Consider the following 19,116-nt stretch of genomic DNA (forward strand, 5'->3'; position numbering starts at 1 on the left):
AAGATAGTGGTATAAGAACCACGACTTAACTAGACACAAGGCCTAGAGCCTGTAGAATCGCTGGGACCCCAAGGAACCACCCAAGGTAGTGACACAGGGTACCCTCGGGGGGCGTGTGCAGTGTGAGAATACAGCCACGAGCTCCCATTAGCTTCTATGGGGAAAGTCGTGGTTAGATTTTTAAAGATTAGGGACACTTAGAATTGAGTCAGGACCAAACCCTTTGGGACTTAGGAAGTTCTAGGGTCAACACCCACGGGAGCACCGGAGTTATCGTGTTACCTCACCCAGGGAAGTCGGGTGCATAGATGTCAAATGATGTCGGGTCGTTGATTTCAATGGGAGCTGGCGAATAAGTGCTGCTGCCGGGAAGATGCAAAGTGTCCGAAGAGATCCAAGCCTGGATCACAAATGAGAAGAACCTGAAAGCAGAGGGGAGAGAGTCTGGGTCACTAGCCAGTGACCAGGAAGGCGATAGGCAGATGCCCACCGATGTCAGGTGAAGAAGGTGAAGAAGGTGAAGCTTGACTCTTCAGCTACGAGGACCAGGAGGTGTCGAGGACAATCAGGAGCCGGATTTGAGCTGTCCCATAAAGGATGTCAAGTGCTGCAGTATCGGTGCCCGGATTGGAGACAACCAGCCTTGGCAACAGCAACCCATGCAGAAAGGAGAAAGATGCTTCGGTGCAGACCAGCAAGGTCTGAGGGACTTATCACTTGGTTGAGAGTTAGGGCACATCTGGAGCAATCAGAGAAGCCCAAAGAAAATCAAAGTTACCCCCTCAGGGATCCACCAGTTGACGGAACAGGGATCGCAAAGGAGCATTAAGAGGAAACACAAAATGGCAGCCCATGGGTCACTCGGGGTGACTAGGCTGACAATCTTCAGTGGATTTTTTGCTTGAGGTGGGGGCTACAAGTAACCCCAAGCACAACTTCAAGAAACGTCGAGAAGTTAATGCACTTGCAAAAGTGCCCGGTGACCAGGAGTTCCAGTTGCACGCTACTCACAAGGGCTGTGGGTCTCAGCTTTGCTGGGGACTCGGGTCGGCCTCTGAGATGTCTGGAAATCCTCTTCCTGGGAAGCAAATACTTTGGAGTCCAGCGGGAGCTTCAGAGATGCAGACTGGCAAAATGCTTCATTGGTGCCTGCCAAGCAGGGGAGTCACTCTTTGACCCCAAGGGAGATTTCTTCAGTCCTCTAATCTTTAGTAGAGCGTTGAAGTTCCAGGATTCAGCTTCAGAGTTTTGTCCAGGGATATCTAAAGTTCTGGTTACAGAGGTTCCTTACTTATACCTAAGGAAGGGGTTGGACTAGCTCTGGGGACCCACCTATGGGAGGGTTTGGAAAGAGGGGTGGCTACACCCATTTTCTCTGTCCAGTTTCACGCCAGAGCAGGGGCTGGAAGCCCCTGAACCGGTTTGAGCTAGACTATTCACAGGGACACCAAATGTGCCCCCAGTGCAGGACTTCAAAGCACTCTGAGAGGGCCCACAACCAACCCCAATACACAACATCCCGTCTGTGAGGTGGTTACACCTCCCTGTGACAGGAAACCTATTGTCCAGGCTTCCCCTGCTGAAGTTTCGGGCAGCAGCAGGAGGCCAGACCCGTGTCTGTGGCTGCAGCATCTATTTTGTGATGCCAGGGCTCTGTTAAGTTTCTACTGGGTATACCAGTACTGCCATGCCTCTCCCTCTAGAAGGGTGGGATCATATTCTCTCATCAGGAATTGATGTGGGGGTATGATTCCAAGGTGTATGACACCAAACACGACATGTTTCCGTGCAGCCCATCCAAAGTTAGCATTAACCGTTTTAGATATAATGCACTTCAGAGTATATGTTCAGGCTGCACCACTGACAACCCCGGAGAAGAGATTCTGAAGGCTGCAGAGGGGCTCAGCTCATGCCTGGGAACCCTCTCACCTATAACCAAGCACCCTGCCTTCAGGATTGATAAGGCCTGCCATAGGGGTGACTGATAGGTTACTATGTGCAGTGATAGGTGAGGTAAAATGAACCTATACCTCAGTAAGGGGTGCATGCACCACCATACCCAGGCTGCAGTAGCATACCTGTGGTGTCATTTTGGAGGGATTTCCAGGGGTGGCATAATACATGCTTCAGCCCCTGGTAGGCCTCTGGGGATACCTATGCCCTGGGTACATAGTATACCATTTACCAGGGACTCACAAGGGTACCCCAGAATCCAATCTGGAGTGTACCTAAAGTACACACAATCAATTTAGAGAGGAAGCAGCTAGGCTGGGGCCCTGAATAGCAGGGTCCCAGCCAGACTAAAGTCGAAAAACAGTGAAACACCAACAAAAAGTGGGGGTAACCATAAGAGGCAGATCCTACTCTCCTACACAAGGCACTGTGCATGCACTTCCCAAGCACTTGGCACTGGCAGATCCGCTTTGATGGGCTACAGGAGTGGAGAAGCTTGGATGATCGCTCTTAGATCCTTGATCGTTTGTAGTACACAATTACATCATCGTTTTTAAATCACCCCGCATCCGGTGAACCTTTCACACTTATTATGAGATTCATCTTGTTTTTAAATCTTTCTATATTCCTGCGGTCATAGGGATCAGCAGTCCTCCTATTTATTTGTTTCTTGCATCTACTCAAAAGATACGATCAGTACCCATATCTCTGAAAGTTAACACACCTTTGGGACCTGCCTTGAGTATTTATCATCGCACTGTGCACACTGTAGGGGACTGTATATCCAAGACATGGCAACCAGTGATTTTAGTGCCTAACCTGGTTAGATCTTTGGTCATCTTTGATTTATAAGAAGTATATTGAAGGTGGCTCTCCTGAGGAAGGCTGTTCACTGCCGAAACGCGCGTTGAGACATCTTGGGAACGCCATTCAATTACAGAAATCTATGAGATTTAGTGTCCTAATCATTCATTTTATGTGCGTCAGACATCTAATGAATTCAGGATGCTGACATTCTATCATACATATAACAATAATAGTCAGAGTACGAAGTATGAGTGTTTGGATGAGTGATTATAGTTAGAATGTATTACAGCCTTGGTTCTGTGACCTATATGTAAAAAAAGTCTATAAAAAATATATATTGTAATAAATAATTTTGTATTTTTCTATCCCTAGTGTCACTACTTTCATTTATATAAATTTGTTTAGATTTTGCATGAAGTAGCCTTAGGAACTTCACAGCATGTATTTCCCTGCCTAGGTGTACTTCTTACTAGTTTCAGGGGACCCCTCGTCTTTACAGTTACTCCCCAAGCACTATCCATGCACTCACCCTGTCACCCAGGCAGTACGCTTGCACTCGTCCAATTACCCAGGCACTACCCATGCACTCATCCAATCACTCAGGCACCACTGTTGCACTCATTGTAACATCCATGCAGCAGTTATGCACTCATTCAATCATCCATACACGGTCATACACTCATTCCAAAATATATACATACTTCATCTTTTTTAACTGTAAAAGGCAGTTCCAACAGGAACCTTTTAATGTTTTTGATTTTTTTTGGTGTGCTTTTGTAAAGTTTAAACAAATTCTCCTATTTTTTATAATAACAAAAATGGCAACTGGGGCAGGAGGAATTCAAAAAACGTGCACTGAAAAATGTACATAAAATATAAAAGGGGAAAAAAATTAGCATGTATGATGTTTTGTAGCATTGTGAATAGCTGTAACACTCTGCTCACCAGCATTTACAGCACCACTACAGTCCATGCAGTACGTAGCCATTCTTGAAAACTCTGGAGCCATATCTGTTTTAGTAGTTTGCACCTCTGAAGGGACTTTCTGGTTAGGAATTGTTGCAGCTGCCACTGATGTAGATGGTCTTCCAGCTTCCCTCTGCTTGATCACCAGTTGGAGACATTTTCTATGATAGGTTTTAAGATTATATAACATGGACATCATCCCACATGATTATTTTCTGTTCATCCCTCTTGTCACAGACTGTGCATTGCACTAGTTTTGCAGCAGTTTTAGATTTCCCAGAAGCTACACTGGCTCCCTTTTGTAGAAGCTCCTCTTCTGCTAAATCTTCCGTCTCCACTTCCTCCACATCCTGGTCCGTTGTTGTTGCTGCTGACCCTCATCTCCTTCCTGTGTTGCCATTTTTAATGAAAAAAAGGGCACAAACTTTCCACAGCAAGATTGCTCCACCGGCTCAGAATAAAGTTCCATGAAAGAAAATTCAAGAAGGAGGAGTAGGTGTGTACTTTCTATTGATTTTGCTGAAAAGTATATTCTCCAATGATATTCCTTGCTTTCCCAGTCATGTGATATTCGCAGTGACCGAAATATTCAGTTACCGTGCAGAATCAGAAATTCCAAATACAAGTTTAAAGTAGTTTTCTTTAAAAATGGAAAGAAAAGCAGAACTTTCAATACTATAATTGTGAACAGCTATACTAAAACTTGTTCACAATACCTCTGTATATATGTTTTAGAGTTGTTTAAAAACACACGGTATCCACAATTACCGTTGTCATCGCGACTTCCGTGGTCATTGCGAAAACGAAAACTAGTGTTTGAAGACGATTTTTCTGGAAACTCACTACAAAATTATGAGTTTGAAAAGTACACTGTTAAAGATCTACTGTTAAATATACTGTAGAATATGTCTATATATGTTTTACATGGTATAAAACACACGCTCTTTGCGACAACCGACGTCACCACCACAACGTCAGTAGTCGCGAATATGAAATATTTTTGCGAGGTGCTTTTCTCCTCAAATGACCACAGAAAGAAAAGTTAAAACAATATTTTACGAAATACTTACAGTTAAACCTTATTTAAAAAATGTCTTTAAGTTTATTTTTCAGTATGTGCAATACATTTGCTGATCACATATTCTTCACAGTAAATGCGACAATGTAATGCTTACTCAAAAAAATGTTAAACTTGAAAACAGTATCAATGTACTTTCTAAGAAACGCATACCAAATCAAAAAATTAGTGGTATATAATATAAATATAATATACAATATACAATAATAGAAAGAAAATCTGAAAATCTTAGATGCTCACTTAAAAAAAAATTGATGTTACAATTAAGAAATAGAATTAAAAAACCTTAGAAATTAACTGAAAAAAACAAATGTTACAGGGACGTTGTAGATAGGAATTAGCTTTTCAAAACCATAGAAATTCACTGAACAAAACCAAAGGTTACAGGGAGAAATTCACTGAAAAATGTCATGAGGTCATAAGCAGTGTGGGGCGTAAGTTATAGTTAGCTCAGGTAATTATCACAGCTGAATTCCCTGGTTTTTATGAGTGAACTCTGAGCCTAACCATAATGTCAATGTAACCTTTGTTTTTCCAGTGAATTTCAACGTTTTTTTATATTCTATTTGCTAACTATAACGACCCTGTAACCTTTGTTTTTTTATCTACATTTCTAAGGTTTTTCAAAATCTATTTCTTAACCATAAAATCGCTGTAACTTTGGTTTTGTAAGTGAATTTCTATGGTAAATAGTACTCACGTTTCCACACTGGTGAACAAAGGGGGTGGGACCTCCGACCATCTCTCAGAAATCCTGCTGTGTCAGACTTACTGGAGATAACAGGAGGGCTTTTGGGCCCCCAAGGATCCAGATTCCAAGAGGACTTCATCTCCCAACCAGCAGTGCGCCAAGAGTTGCATTTGCAGAGTGGTGGAGAAAGGGGCATGGCCTCCAAAGTCCTCTCAGCAATCAAGCTCTGTGGGACTTACTGCAGGTAACAGGAGGTCTTGTAGGCTGCAAAGGACCCTCAGCAGTCAGGGGACTTCAGCCCCCCACCAGTAGGGCACCGAGAAGCACATTTGCAGAGTGGTGGAAAAAGGGGGCATGGCCTCTGAACACTTCTCAGCAATCCCACTGTGTGGGATTGTTAAATTTGGCACCATTGACGTAGGTCTCTCCTGCATATTTTGCTTTTGCCTCCTGTGTTTTTACTGTTTGTTGAACTCAGTTTTGCTGGTCTAGATGCTTTGGGCACTCTGCCACTGCTGCTCAGTGCCAAAGTGCAAGTGCTCCCTTTGTAAATTGTTTTTATGGATTAGTGATTCCATGATTGGCATATTTGATTTACGACTCAGACCCAAGTACAGTGCACTGTGTGTGCCCAGGGCCTGTAAATCAAATGCTGCTAGTGGGCTGCAGCACTGATTGTGCCACCCACAGAAGCAGCCTGTAAAATGTAACTCTGGCCTGCCATTGCAGAGCCTGTGTGCAGTCTGGTACTGCCATGTTGAATTGGCAAGTGCACACACTTGCCAGTAGGCCTGGGCTAAAATTCCGTTCCGCTTGCGGAAATTGCGATAATTTGACATTTTCGCGTTCCGCGGAGAGCGAGAAAATGTCAAAATTTCCGCAATCCACATTTTACCGGAATTTTTTTGCTTGCTCGCGCTGTAAAATAATACATTCTCGCGTGTGCGCGATCGCCTTACCTGAATCCCCACATTTACCGACAAGTTTTCCCGGTCCGGTTGTGTTCTCCACGAGATGTTGGATTGTTGGTAGCCATTTGCGCTGTCTCGCGACAGTTCGCGCCCGCAGTAACGTCATTCGTCGCGCGATCACGTCTTTCTTCTCGCGATCATGCACCGCGAGACAAGTGAAAATAAGATGGCCGCGCCCGCGAGCAACCGCATGGGTAAGTTGGCGAGCCGCGACCACGCAGAAAATACCACGAACGGGCGGGAAAAAAACTTCGGCATCTTCGCAATATTTCCTCGTGTTTGCGGAGATTTTTAACATTTTCGCGATAATTTGCGAAAGTGAATTTCGCAAATTCCGCTCACCCCTACTTGCCAGTCCCTAACCTTCCCTTGTCTTGCATGTTAGTCACCCCTAAGGTAGGGCCAAGGTACCCCTGTGGGCAGGGTGCATTGTATGTGAAAGGTAGGACATGCTCTGATGTGTGTGGCATGTCCTGAAAGTGAATTACCGCAAATTTTCTTTATTCACTATTGCAAGGCTACCTGTTACCATAGGACAAAATGGGGAGTTTGTTTATAACATCTTATGAACATAACTACCCCTGGGAACAAGGTAGGAAAATAAAGTTTAAAATGCCTGAACTCTGAGAATGTTAAAATGCATCTTTTAATGAGGGTGATTTTTACATTCTGTGTTTGAAAATACCACTTTTAGAAAGTAGGTATTTTCTTGCTTAACCACCCAGTGTGCCTCTGCTAGGTTTGTGTATTGCATGTCTGGCTTTTGGATGGCAGGGGCTGGGAAGGAGCAGTGGCTCCAGGGAGCCTGATGAGTCAGGGTTGGGCTGAATAGATCTGGGCTTCATTTAGAGTAGGGAGAGGAGATTTCCTTTCACCTGAATGGGCCTGGTCTGCAATCAACGATGCTGTCTCCACCTCCTGCCAGGAAGTTGCACCAGTGAGAACATAACTGGTATTGGCTGTGTACAGACACTCTCTGCCCTCAGAGAACAAAGGATTTTTGTGTATAAAAAGAGAGGCTCAGACCCCAGACTTTTAGATCACTTCTGGGAATCAAGAGGAAACTTTGCCAAGGGGAAGAGCCGGAGAAGCTGAGGAGGAACACTTTGCCTGTCCGGTTTGCTGTCTGGGGTTGGCCTGCAGTGGCAGCTTGCTGCCAAGGAAAGGAGAAAGGACTTTGCTGTTTGCTGTGTCCCCTGCTTGAAGAAGATCTCCAAGGGCTTGAAATTGAGCTTGCCTCGTGTTCTGAAGACTTCACCACCAGCTCCCCTGAACTTCCTTGCTGGTAGTTCTGAACGGCAAAGAGGTGCCTGCTGTTGTTTTGGACCTCTATAGACTATTTTCCGCCGGGAGATGGAAAATCCATGCAACAGCGACAAGCGTGACACATTCGTACCTGTTCGTACCTGTTGACGACTCATCGCCAAGAAAATCATCGCAGTGCCGGCCCGCGGTTCGAGAAATCGCTGCACACCACATCAAGTGCACTGAGCTTCGAAGTCCAAGATCACCGCCCTGATTTCGACAAAAGGCCTGCTGTGCAGCTGCAAGAGTTCCTCCATTGTTCTGGATCATCGCATTGCGGCGCCAAGTTTACTGCATCTTTGGGGGACGCAGTAAGAAACCGACGCATCACCTCCCCATGCAGTAAGAAACCGACCTATAACCTCCTCTCCAGTAAGGAACCAACGCATCACCGCCCCCAGAGGAAGGAACCGACGCATTACCTTCCCTGTGGCCATTTTCTGACGCATCCAAGGTACGTTGTGAGAAAAGTGTCACATCTGCAATTTGCTTTGAACTGAAATATTTGTGACATATGAAAGCCATATCTTTTTACAGTATTATTTTTTTTGTCATTTTGGGTTTTGTTTGGTTTAGATAAAGATTACTTATTTTTCTAAACTGTTGTGGTGTCCATTTGTAGTGTTTTCACTGTATTACTGTATGTGTTCACAAATGCTTTACACACTGACTCTGAGATAAGCCTGTCTGCTTGCGCCAAGCTACCAAGGGTGTGAGCAGGGGTTATTTTAGAAGTGTATATCCCTTACCCTGACTAGAAACAAGGGTCCCTATTTGGACAAAGGTACCTACCTCTGCCAACTAGAGACCCCCGTTTTTAACAGGGACTTACTGGAGGTAACAGGAAGGGTTGTCAGCAGTCAGGGGGACTTCATCCACCCAATAGAAGCACACCACGAGGCGCGATTGCAGAGTGGTGCAGAAAGAGGACGAAGTCTCCAGCATCATGCTGGTAACTTTTTTTCTTTTTTTTTATTATAAGGGAAGGGAGCCCCCCTTCACTGGGTGGATTTTGGCACCTGGGACCCCATCTCCCAGGGCTAGGTACTTTTAAAATGGAGAGGGGGTCTGCACAGCCCCCTTGCCTGGCCGATTATGCCCGGGAAACCCCAACCCCCGGGGCCTGGCTTTTTCCTTTAAAAATGTTTTTAAATTAAGGGAGAGGGGCCATTGCCCCCGTCTCTGGGCCATTTTAGTCCCTCAGAGTCCATGGCCTGCCCTTTATTTATTTTTATAAAAACATGAGAAGGGGCCAATTTCAGCCCCGGGGCCTGGCCTCTACCCTGAGTGCCCTGGTCCCACCCATGGCACCCAGTCATTTTTGTTGGGGACTGCGAGAGGAGCCTGAAGGCCCCGCGGTCCCTGTTGGCTCCCTGTGTCCTGCAGGATACCCTTGCTTTTGGACTTAGGGAGCTGCTAAACATGTAGCTCCCTCTGTCCAAAAGCAATTCTGCTCTGCTTTGAGTGAGAGCCTTTTTCATGCTCTCAAAGCAGAGCAGAGCTAAGTGTGGCTTGGTGGGAGCGGGGCTCCTGCCAAGTCATAGCAAACCATACCAAACTGCAATTTCCCGGGGGTGGCCACCCCGGGACATTACTGGTGTCGGCCCTGGGGGGTGGCAGTCTCTAGGGCATCAATGGTTCCATGAGGGAGGCCACAAGGCCCCCCTCCATTGTTTGATTTAGCCCCAGGGAGGTGGTGGTGGTCCCTGGGGCAGCGGGGGGCCATTTAACTCCCCACATTAATCATTATTATTTGCTCCGGGGAGGTGTGGTCCCTGAGGCTGTTGGGGAGGTCGCAGCCCCCAGCATTAATATTTCATTTAGACACAGGTAGGTGGCAGTCCCCAGGGCTGTGGGGGTGCAGTCCCCCATAACAATATAACATTTGTCCTGGGGAGGTGGCGGTCCACAGGGCATGTGGGTTTCCCAGAGGAACCCCAGCATAAATTAAACAATATACCCCGAGGAGGTGGCAGCCCCTGGAGCTTAATGCTTCTAGGAGGGGGGCCCTGTGAGCCCCCTCTTACATACTATAGACATGCCCCCGGGACCTGGCCCACCCAGAGGTCGATTCAAAATGAAGTTCTGGCGGTCACCAGTAGGTTGTTATAGTTAGCAACTAGTTTCCATAGGAAGAGCATTTTTTGATTTGCCAATAACTTTGCCGCTGTTTAACAAATCATCATGAAATTTTCAGAACTGATATGACTCTCACTTCAGCTGCTATTTTGAAAGTTTTAGGGTGATCCATCAAGTGGGGGCCGAGAACCAGGAGGGGCTTAAAAGCAAGTTTTCTCTTTGTTAATTCCATAGAATCTTTAGACAGGGCTACAGCCCAAACTGCTCAACGGATTTACACCAAATTTGGCAGGAAGGTAGATGTTAGTCGAAGGAAGTTCCTTTTAGTGATTTGGTATAAATGTGTTCAATAGTTTTGGAGTTATTCAAAGAAATGTTCAGCTGTATATATAGAGACACAAAAGATCCGCGAAAAGAGGGCAGTGTTGAAACACCCTAACACCCCATGCCTCTTGGGGGTGGGACCCCGTGGGCCAAAAAAAGCATTTTGTTAATTATTTTCAATGGCATACATGGATCGGCCAAAATAAAAAAAATTATAGGCGCTGCATTCATTATCGTCTGACGAGTAGGTGAAGTCCCGGGGGCATTTTTCACATATAGCGGAGGTGCGCATGAGCCCCCCTCCTGGGGCTTACTAATGCCCAGTGGCCCACCACCTCCCCAGGGCTTCTTTCTATAAAAATGCAGGGGAGGACCTTACGGCCTTCCGCTGCCCCATAGACCACCACCTACCAGGAGCCTATAATTTTATAAATGGGGGCTTCTCGGACCCCCCAGCTCCAAGGACCGCCACGTCCCCGGGGCTGTACTTGAAGATAATGTGGGGATGGGCAGCCCACCCGTAGCCCCTGGAGACCACCAACCCCCAGGACTTTAATCAGAAATAATGCGGGGAGGCACGGACCACCACCTCCCCTGGGCTTTATTTACAAATAATATGGGGGTGCATGGCCCCCCGCAGCCCCAGGGACACCACCTCCCTGGGGCAAATAGAAAGAAAGGAGGGGGTTGCGCGGCCTCCCTCCTGGAGCCAATGATGGCCCTGAGGACCCCCACCCCGAGGACTAGTTCATGCAATGTCCCTGGGTAACCACAACCTGGACATTGCTGTTTGCTATGGCTTAGCAGGAAAATTAGTGCTCCCTTCAAACCTTAACTTACTTTGTTGTGCTTCAAGTAAGCTAGAGCATGTAAAATGGTCTTGCTTACTCGATGCAGAGCATAATTGCTTTTGGACAGATGGAGCTGCGTGTTTAGTATCTCCATTTGCCCAAAAGCAATGCCGGCTTCTGCAGGAAGAGGGGAGCCGGCAGAGCCCGCGGGGGGCCCTTGAAGCTCCACCGTGGTCCCGAACAGATGAGAGTGGGTGCCCTGGGTGGGACTAGTGTTACAGCAAACAAATGATGAATCCAGTGGCACAGTGAGCAATGGGCCCTCGTCTGGGTATACCCATCCCACTTAGGGTGAAAAGTGTTACAGCAAACAAATGATGGACGGAATGCTGACAATGCAAACATTCTCCCCCAGTCAAAAGATCTGGGTTAAATCCATCGTTCTTTTGCCCACTACGCCACCCCAGTTTGGACCCAGCCATATGCAAATCAGTCCTGACCCTGTGCCCCATGGGAACAGTCCAGAACAAACTGCCAGGCCAGGTCCTCCTTGGACCGGAAACGAGCATCCTGGGACCGGTTTCAGGGTATGTCACCCTTCTTCAGCCAAGCTAGGTTGGCACCCACAGTAGAGGCCGGGCCCCCCTCCCTGTAAAAACATAAATAAAAAAGGGGCAGGCCCTGGGGGTGGGGTCCCTGAGTCAAAAGAAGGCCCAGGAGGGAGGCCATGCAGCCCCCCTCCCTTTATAATAAAATGTTTTTTTTAAAGAAAGCCCGAGCCCTGGGGATTGGGTACTTGGTGCCAAAATTGGCACAGGAAAGGGGGGCTATGCAGCCATCTTCCCTATAAGAAGAGAAAAGTAAATAAAAGCCCGGCAACTCGCTGGAGGCCCCGCCCCCTTATTCCACCGCTCTGCAAATGCGACTCATGGCATGCTGCTAGTTGGCTCCAGAGGCTCCTTGGGGACCAACAAGCCAGACTGTTACCTCCAGGAAATCCCACACAGGGGGATTGCTTGGAGGTCTTTGGATGCCATGCCCCCTTTCTCCACCACTCTGCAAATGCGCCTCCTGGCACACTACAGGTAGGGGAGTGAATTCCACTTTATTCCTGCGTGCCCCAGGACTAAAGTGGACTTCCTCCCTCAACCAGTAGTGCGCCAGGAGGCACATTTGCAGAGTGGTGGAGAAAGGGGGCATTTTCTCTGATGCCCTCTCAGCAATCCAGCTATGTAAGTCTTACTGGAGGTAACAGGAGAAGTAGTTGGCCCCCAAGGACCCTCAAGAGCCAAGGGGAATTCCTCCCCCAACCAGCAGTGCACCAGGAAGCACGTTTGCAGAGTGGTGGAGAAGGCACCGCCTCTGGTGCAGGAAACCAGGGGTTCGAGCCTCAAGGTCACGTCCATGTCCTCTGATTCTGGGTAATTCACTTAATCTCCCCGTGCCTGAATGTGTAATGTAAATACAGTGCTATGTAAGACGCTCCAATACCTTCGTGTCGAGTTCGCGCTATATAAATATGCAAAAAAAAGTAGTGCACCAGGAGGCGCATTTACAGAGTGGTGGAGAAAGGGTGTGTGGCCTCCAACAACCTCTCACCAAGGATGTCTTTGGGGGCCAACTATCCCTCCTGTTACCACCAGTACGTCCCACACAGCAGGATTGCTAAGAGGTCTTCAGGGGCCATGCCCCCTGTCTCCAACACTCTGCAAACATGACTACAAGTTTAAAAACCATAGAAATTCAGTGAAAAAGACAAGGGTTACAGGGACATTATAGCTAGGAACTAGCATTTCACAAGCCTTAGAAATGCACTGAAAAACAAAGGTTACAAGGACATTATGGTTAGAAAATGGAATATAAAAAACCTTAGCAATTAACTGAAAAACCAAAGGTTACAGGGACGTTATAGTTAGGCTCTGGCTTCAGTCATACATAACCAGTGAAATTCAGCCGTTATAGTGATAACTCGCAATGCACTGCTTATAACCTCACATCACTAATGACATGGTCAGTGATATCACTGATGACATCACAGATGTCATCTCAAATAGTTGTTTTCAGTGAATATATATCTAGTTGCCAGAAGGTAGTTATAGTTAGGACCTAGTTTCCACAGGAAAAGCATGTTTTGTTTGACCAGTAACTCTGGCGCTGTTTGACGAAGCCTTGCAAAGTTTTTAATACCAGTTTGCCACTCACTTCAGCTGCTGTGTTGAAATCTGATCCGTCAAGTGGGAGCCGAGAAAAAGGGGGTTCCCAAAGCTCATTTTCCCCATGCAATTTCTCATAGGGATTTTAAACATGACTACAGCTCGAACCGCTGAATGGAATTACACCACATTTGTCAGAAAGCTAGCTCTTAGTCCATAAAGAGTGCTTTTTGTTATTTGGTGTAAATCCATTCAGTAGTTTTAGAGAAATGAACTGAAAGCCAAATTTGTATATCTTGGGATGCAGATCCTCCGTGGATCCACACGCGGGAAATCCATGACTCCACTCTCCTAAGCAGGGTTCTGATTGGCTGACTGCACTTTCACAGAAAAGCTGCGTGCGTCATTTTATATCTCAAGAAATGGTCCTTGTGGCTGAACTGTTGCTTACATACTAATTAAAGGAGTTAGGTAAGAGCTTTCCTGACCCCTTGTGGATGGTATAAATTAGATGAAAGCATGTTTAATGGGTAGTAAAATGGCAGATTTGTATTTTTTTTGTCACTCGTAAGATCTGTGAAGCCGTAGCCAGACCCAGCGCAGCTCCTGTGTAAATCTGTGAATCTCACCGTGAAGTTACACAGAGAGGCCGCACTGACTGTCATGGTGGATCCGCGGATTCATGAAAAAGCCCAACCAAATTGGGTTTCTTCGCAGAAAATATCGAAAGGGTTAAAGAAATACTGACCATTTAGAAGTAGTATAACAAAAAAGATAGATAAAAGGAAGCCTATGATTTGTTAACTAGAGCAGCATAAGTAAGAGGACATGGTAAGGGGTAGCAATTTTAGCTGCTTTTCTACGGAGAGAGGAGTTGTTTTGCAGGAGTTGTGCATGGAGATTTGGAATGAAAACCAATGTTACCAGACAGAAAAAACTGAGAGAACAATAAACAGTTTTTACAGGTATGTCAATTAGGTTGTAGTATATAAAAGTATAGAAAGGAAAAAATAGGGAGTGTATGTATGGTGAAAGAAAATGTGTTTCTTCTATACAATATACTAGAAGGGAAAATAGAAGCGTGCTTAGATGAGAATATTAACTAAAAAGACAGTGTGCATGAAAGTAGAAAGAGTAATTGCTATACTGCATGTGTATTATTTTTATTATGCAAGTATGAATGAATGCATTTGAAATTAGAGGTGGGTGTTTGCTTATAGTATGTAATTTCATAGTTCGTACGTTTTACAAGCTCACATGGTCAGGGAGGCAGTTACAGGCCCAGTTAAACTCTCACAAAAGCAGTTATGTACCCAACACTCATATAGCCAGACAGTGACTGCCACATTCACTCACACACCCAGAAGACCATTCACACACCCTTTTAATCGTGTGTGGGTCCCTGTTTGACTACGAGTTCACCCTTAGAGCCTGAGGAGACATCTGCAGAATGCAACCTGTACCACTAGAAGAGTTTGAAGAGGACTACTTCAGCACTCTTGAAAAGGGAGAACCCTGATTGTAGTTGACCTCGGAATCACAGCCCCACAGGGTAGTGGGTTTCAGAAGGAGGGAGAGGAGTGGAGAAATGAGTGGGTAAAGTCTCCAGAGGAGAGAGGGGATTCCCCAGAGAGAATCTTCTCTATTGGATACGGTGCAGGAAGTGCTGTCTCCTCCCAAACCCAGTCACCTGAGGACCTCAAGGACAGACAGGTTGAGTGTGACCTGAGATTTCAGCTGGCCAAGCTGGGGCAGAGGAGAGAAAAGCTGAGGCCAAGAGAGCCGTGGAGGAGAAAAGGGTCTTGCTGGCTAGAGCTGCACTTGAAGGCTAAAAAGCTGTTATATTCTAGCAAAAATCGTGTGAGCACCACTACTGTTTCCAGTAGAGAAGAAATAGTTCATATATTCAGAGACTTGGTGCCTGACTTTAAGGAGGGGTTGATATAGACAGGCTATTGCTGGCATAAAAAGTAGCTCTAGAGGTACAGAGCATCTCTGAGAAAAATTGTAGCAGTGACTTTGGAGTCATATTCGTGGTGATGGGAGGGACAACCGTCCTGGCTCTAGAGAAGAAGAAGGAGAGGTTGCAGTATTCCACTGTAAAGGAGGACCTTGTCAGTAAATATGAATTAACCTTAGAGGAGTGCAGATTGAATTGCAGGGTTAGTCAGAAACTGTGACTACTGGTGGGAGTATTTCGTGGGGTACTTTTGAAATGTTTGTTAAAAGTACTGATGTTTTTTAAAAAGGTGTTTCTAGCAGTTGTATACCTTTTCTTTATTTCCAAAAAGAACTGAGAAGCAACTTGTTTTAAACAACAGATGGAATACACACGGAATATGAAATCTAGGGTCCTCAGAATATAATCTTGTTGACCTGTACTCTGTGGCAGTGATTTGCACAGGGTTGTCAACAGCCCGCCCAACTACTCCAGTCTGAAAAAGTTGAGGAAAATATTGAGCCTCCAAACTCTTCTCCAGACACTCATTGGAGTTCTTTTAGCTTGTTTCATCTGATGCAGTTCAATGGTATCTCCAATAACTTCTTTTGAATGTAGTGGATAGATATTGTAATGCTCATATATTTCTTTATGAAACTGTCCACTTGAAGGCAACATTTCTTCCTCCATGTAACTTCCTTATTAGTCAACATCTATATCTTTATAGTACATGTTATTGTCTTTAAGATATAATGTAGCCTTCTTCACCTTATTTACATCCACTAGTTCCATCCAGATTTTTTTGTTTTTGTGGGCACACCATTCGCTAAAATACTAAACAGTTCTTCCACATCTCTTCAACACTGCCAGCTTCAATATTGCATTTAACATCTAAAGGTAAATACGCAATTCCAACTTTAAGCCCTTTCTGAAGCTCAGTGGATGCTTCCTTTAATGTTAGAGCTTGCTTCTCTCATAAAGTAATGTAAATGATGCCATGGATATTCTGCCCAGTTCAGGGTTAGAAACCAAGTTGGTGTTCCTAAATGTTACAATATGCACTTAAGCTCAACATAATGACAATAGCAGTGGTCATTTGCCCCAATATTTGTAGAGGTAAAGTAATAGACAGCAGCACTGTAAAGTACATTAGTGGGGTCCTACTGTATCAATGTATTCCTGATAAATACTAAAAATACTACTGCACTCCCATTTATACACAGAAGCATATCTACGCCTTACTTGTACCTCTTTACCTATCTCTTCCTCTACATTTCTAGGAACCATCTCATCTTTTGCAATGGGACTAATGTCATTTACTTCATAATATTGGCTATTTGTTTCAACTGCATACACTCATTCATTCTCCTGTAAGTAACTTTCTTCATTAAAGAAAGGCTTAGTAGTAGACATACACTTCCATTCACCTTTGAAAATTTAGCAAAAGTAACTTTTATCAATAAGCCTTTTTTTGGGCTTTTATTCTTCATAGCCAACAGTGTTTGATCCAGTGTTTTCATTCATACATACCTTTACAGTGTTAGAAATGTCTAGTTATTTCTTTGAATTGTGTCTTTATGCATTGTTGAAATTGTAAGTTACTCTTGAAATTCTATTAATTGTAAAACTAATAAATGTTTCAGTTTTTTCAATTTTTATACAGATCAATGTCACCATCTATTGGAGTATTGTACTTTACAAATTCGTTCTTTCAGTGTTTTCTATAACTTAAGATGTTGAGGATGCACACCCAAGCACAGATTGCTACAGTTGCTAACATACCTAGGCACACATCAGTACAGCAACTCACACACCCAGCTACACACAAATAGAGGTACTCACACACAGAGGCTCACACTAATGCAGCCACTGACACACTTAGACACACATCGATACAGGTACTGACACATTCAGCCAAACGCTAATGCATTCAATAACACACTGTGACACACCCAGGTAAACCCTGACACACCCTGACAAACCCAGGCACTTACCAATGCAGACGCTCATATACCCAGGCATACAGCAATGCAGACTCTGACACAGCCAGCCAAACACTAATGCATCCAATTACACACCGAAGCACACACTGAGACACCCAGAGGCTTACCAATGCAGACACTTACACACCCAGTCATACAGCATGCAGGCACTGACACCCACCCAAACACTAATGCATCCAATAACATACCCAAGCACACACTGACACACACACACACTGACACATCCAGAGACTTACAAATGCAGACACTAATACACCCAAGCATACAGCAATTCAGTCACTGACACACCCAGCCAAACACTAATGCATCCAATAAAACAGGCACACATTGATGCACACACTGACAGATCCAGGGAGATAACATTGCAGACATTGACATACCCAGGCATATAGCAATGCAGACACAGACACACCCAGCAAAACAGTAATGCATCCACTAACACATCCAGGCACACACTGATACATACAATGACATATCCAAGCTCATATTGATGCATATGCTAACACACACAGGCACATACTGATGCATACCCTAACACACCCAGGTACAGACTCACGTATACACTAACACATTCATGCATACACTAAAATACCCAGGCACACACAGATGCCTAACATCTAGGTACACACTAATGCATACAATAACACATCCAGGCACACACTGACTTATACACTGACACACTCAGGCACACACTGATGCATATACAGACTCACTCAGTGACATACGAATACAGACACTGACACACCAAGGCATACAGCAATGCAGATGCAGACATATCCAGACAAACAGTAATGCATCCAATAACACACACTGGCACACACTGATGCATACACTGGCATATCCAGGCTCACACTGAGGCATATTCTAACACACCCAGGCACACACTACTGCATACACTAACACACTGAGGCACACACTGACGCAAATACTGACACACCCAGGCACACACTGATCCAACAGTGACACACCCAGAGATTTACAATGCATACACTGACACACCCAGTCATACAGCAATGCAGACACTGACACACCCAGCCATACACTAATGCATCTAATAACACACCCTGGCACACACTGACACACAAACCAAGACACCCAGAGACTAACCATTGCAGACACTGGCACATCCATGCATACAGCAATGCAGACACTGATGCACCCAGCCAATCACCAATGCATCCAATAGCACACCCAGCAACACACTGATGCTCACAATGACACACCAAGGGACCTATCAATGCAGACACTGACACACCCAGATTTACAGCAATGCAGATACTAACACACTGATCCAAACACTAATACATCCAATACGACACCCAGGTATATGCTGACACATACACTGACACAACCAGGCATACACCAAAGCAGACTTTGATATACCCAGGCATACACCAATACAGACACTGACACACCTAACCTAACTCTAATGCATCCAAGAACACACCCAGACAGTGTAAATCATACAGTGACAAACCTATAATGTAAAATAATAAGCGGTGCTTCTTCACTGTATCCAAGAATGCCCCCACAGAAGACATTTTAACAGCAACAAACATGTGGCACTTCATGCAGTGAATAACGATGTCACTCAATTCTTTTCAGGCAGCTGGTATTGTAATGACTGCAGCTGATGGTGGTTCTGAAAAGGCTGCTGTAGAGGTCGACTGTCCAGCTGCACCTGGTTTCTCTCACATCATTTGGTTGTAGACCCTTTCATGAATTGTTTGTAGGTGCTTTCTCATGGAACTTGTCCCATGTAAATATTTATTTGCAGTACCTCTAGATAACTGCTTGCCACAAATATTGCACTGCGCATATTTTTCTGTTACCTTCTTTTTCCCAGAAGGTATAATAAAGTGCTTCCACACATCACTTTCTTTTCTGCATGGTGATGTGTCATCCTCCTCATCCTCAACAGGTTGTGGACACTCATCTTGGATGAACGATGAAGCTTGAGCCATTGTGTAAAAGCAAAGCACCACTGGCTCTCAATCCTCCTTCTAAAGACTTCACTGGAGAAGTAAATGCTTTTGTCATTTGAGATGTCATGAGT

The 19,116-nt window shown here is 45.1% G+C and overlaps 1 long non-coding RNA gene across 1 annotated transcript in view; it reads left to right on the forward strand.

The window, feature by feature from the left end:
• The window catches only part of LOC146789348 (uncharacterized), a 61,985-nt gene extending 43,112 nt beyond the window's left edge, over positions 1-18,873 (forward strand). The window contains exon 3 of the long non-coding RNA XR_014969787.1: positions 18,666-18,873. This is a non-coding gene — a long non-coding RNA (uncharacterized LOC146789348). The remainder of the gene's footprint in view (positions 1-18,665) is intronic.
• The last annotated feature ends 243 nt before the right edge of the window (positions 18,874-19,116 follow it).

Source organism: Triturus cristatus, chromosome 10 (assembly GCF_964204655.1).
Source record: "Triturus cristatus chromosome 10, aTriCri1.1, whole genome shotgun sequence".
In the NCBI taxonomy this organism is placed as follows: Eukaryota; Metazoa; Chordata; class Amphibia; order Caudata; family Salamandridae; genus Triturus; species Triturus cristatus.